We start from the raw sequence: 3,437 nt of genomic DNA, 5'->3' as shown, positions 1-3,437 counted from the left end.
ATATATATATATATATATATACATTTTGGGGCCATTGCTGCATTTTTTGCTAATTCTGTATAATCTCTGTTTCAGCTTACTCAAGACATGAAGAGGTATGCTGCTATTGTGGTTATAAATGCTGAGCATAGCAATTTAGAAATAACTCGATTTTTAAAAGGTCTTTCGTCTACAAAGTTTTTAAGGAGCTACAGACTGAATATGGAAACGTATCACCAGTGTCAAAGCATACACATCGCTTTCTAAATGCTCTAAAATCATCAGAACACCTGAATTTGTCCAGATCATTGCTTACAATTCCAGAAAGTCCATGAGGTCAATTGCAAAATATCTCCATGTGTCAGAAAGAACAGTTAGAAATGTCCATGAAGACATCAGATATAAGACTTATATGATGAAGAAAATTCAGTTTATCAGAAAAAGCAAAAGAAAATGACTACATCAGATCTACAAAGTTCTTAAGCTGAGAAATCCAGAAGGAGATTTCATTTGGTCCTTCTCAATCGAGAAATGATTTAACAGAAAAAATGACAGATAGCTATGTGCAAACCCTTCTGAAGTTCCAAGTGTTATACAAATAAAATTACCTGCGACTGGCATGGTTTTAGGGGTTTTCAGCAATGAAGGACATGTAATGCCTCCTTAATTCTTTCCATAAGGGCTTAGAATTAACTCTACCGCCTACATTGAGGTAATACTGGGATAGATGGCTGGATATGTTGATGATCACATAACCCCTAGCATTTGGCCTCCTGATTTCTCAGATCTCAATCCATAGAACTATTACATGTGCAGCGATGTTGAGAGAGGCCAATGAAAACGCTCATAACACCAAAGATTCTATGCCACAGTCAGAATAATGTCCAAAATGAACGAGGACCACACGATTCGAACATGTATAGCATTTTGTGATAAGTAATGTTATTGTCTGTTATTATCTTTTTTATAAGCATAAATCTGTCCTCAGATATCTTACGCATCCTGTATAGATATGCATGTATATATATATATATATATATATATATATATATATATGTCATTGTTCAGATTTCCTCCCAATAGAGGAAACAGTCGGTTTCTCACCTAGATCCAAGGCTCTTTCATTGGAATTTCATCATCAATAACAGGGTATTTTATGTGTGTATGTATGTATGTATGTATGCAAGTAGGTATGTATCTATCTATCTATGTACGGCCGGATTCTTTAACCTACCGTGTACCTAAGGTGCCACGCAGTGTGACTGAACCTGGGACAATGTCGTGGGAAACAAACGTCTTACCACAGTCGCGCCTGTATTTGTATTAGAGAAATACGTTACATAATGGACGTACAACAATGAATTCGTAATTATCTAGAACAGTTTTTAACTATTGTCCGTCATCCAATTAAATTTGAATTGTAAGAATTTTTCCATAGATTATTTCATGTTACTTGTTTATTGGAGTATTTTGGATACTCGGTAAATTTAAAATTCAGGGTAACGATCGATTAATATTCTGTTACTGGTACAACAGCTAATATAAAAACTAGAGCTCAGGCAGGGAACTGGCAGAATTGTTAGAACGCCGGGCGAAATGCTTAGCGGCATTTCGTCTGTCTTTGCGTTCTGAGTTCAAATTACGCCGAGGTTGGTTATGCACTTCATTCTTTCGAGGTTGATAAATTAAGTACCATTCGCGTACTAGTGTGGAGCAAATCGACTGGAACCCTCTCCCAAAATTTCGATCCTTGTGCCTAGAGTAAAAATAAATCGTTACAACACCGCACCAAATGCCTAGTGGCATTTCGTACGTCTTTACGGTCTGAATTCAAATTTCGCCGTGGTCGAATTTTCTTTTCATCCCTTCGGGGAACGATAAAATTTTGTACCAGCTGAATTCTGGAGTCGATGTAATCGACTTGTCTCCTCACCCCAAAATTGCTTTCCTTGTGCCAACATTTGGAATCAATATTATAACTATTCTGCTGCTGCTGCTGCTGCCACTACTACTACTACTACTACTACTACTACTACTACTACTACTACTGTTGGTGCTGCTACACGTAGTTAAATCATTTCTCTGATAGAACAAGTGGAACATTTTGGTGGCGAGTTAAATTTGTAGTCTAACGCGCCACATTATTGGTGAGTTCGAATTTGAACACACGGAAAGATTAAAAGGCCATAAACAATTGCTAAATTCATTTTATCTGAAGCTTTATAGTATCTGTCAATCCACCGCTATATAATACCGTCTCATATAATACTGACATACATGCATATATATATTTGAGCGTATACTGTCTATAGTATATATATATATACACAACATCAATGCACAAACACACACACACGATCTCGCATATACATGCATATGTCTGTGTCTGTGCGTGTATGCACTTATCTCTCTCTCTCTATATATATATATAAATATATATATATATACATACCCGCACACACACACACACACACACACACACACACACACACACATATATATATATATATATATATATATATATATATATATATACACGCATATATAGCAAAAGCTATGCATATATGTAATGAATGCATTCATTGACAAACTTCTGATGAATTGGTATTTTATTAGATCATGTCTTTTAAAGTGTCAAATCAGAAATACATTAAGAGTATAACCATTTAAATGATGAAGATATCCGTTTCTCATTATCTGTGCAAATGCCGAAATGAAATGGTTTCGGAGTAAACATTCACACAATTCATGTGTACCAAAGTGAAGTTTGCATAGAGAATGTAATAGATGTTTCGGAGGTTATTTTCGCAATGAATAATTAGCATTATATTGTTGGTTCAATGAAAACGAAATATAACATTTCACTTGACAAAAGATAGCCATCTTTTGGGAGACATCTTAATTCTCTGGTGTTGTGTGTATCAGATTAGAAGAAGAAAGACTTGTCAATGTTCGTCGTCGGGAGAGTTGGAGAGACAGAGACACAGGGGTGAGAAGAACACGAATGATGACGGCCATTTCTTGACACGGTAAATGGTGTCAGTTAATTCAGCTCGTTTGAATGTGACACACATATACACAGGGACGTATATACATACGTAGACAAGAAATTCAACTGTAAATATACACAGATATGTAGATATATGTAGAAAGAAAACAACAGAAACACGTTGTAAATAATTCACATTCACATACACATACATACATACAGACACACATAGACACACACACACATATATGTATATGCATTTGCATACGTACACACACATATATAATTCACACATATGTATATATGTGTGTATAGATTGTATGAATGATGTACACATTTTATATGTTTAGCAAAAAAGTGTTAAAAAATATTTACTTAGCGCTTTCGCCTATATACACGCACACGCATACATACATATATCCATACATACATACGTACATATATATGGTATATATATATATATATATAT

At 35.0% G+C, this 3,437-nt stretch overlaps 1 long non-coding RNA gene across 1 annotated transcript in view; it reads left to right on the top strand.

The window, feature by feature from the left end:
- The window catches only part of LOC128248033 (uncharacterized), a 99,634-nt gene extending 98,746 nt beyond the window's left edge, over positions 1-888 (top strand). The window contains exon 3 of the long non-coding RNA XR_008264304.1: positions 76-888. This is a non-coding gene — a long non-coding RNA (uncharacterized LOC128248033). The remainder of the gene's footprint in view (positions 1-75) is intronic.
- The last annotated feature ends 2,549 nt before the right edge of the window (positions 889-3,437 follow it).

This window comes from Octopus bimaculoides, chromosome 6 (assembly GCF_001194135.2).
Source record: "Octopus bimaculoides isolate UCB-OBI-ISO-001 chromosome 6, ASM119413v2, whole genome shotgun sequence".
Taxonomy (NCBI): domain Eukaryota; kingdom Metazoa; phylum Mollusca; class Cephalopoda; order Octopoda; family Octopodidae; genus Octopus; species Octopus bimaculoides.
The sequence above is the reverse complement of the archived record's forward strand: the minus strand, read 5'-3'. Positions and strand labels throughout refer to the sequence as shown.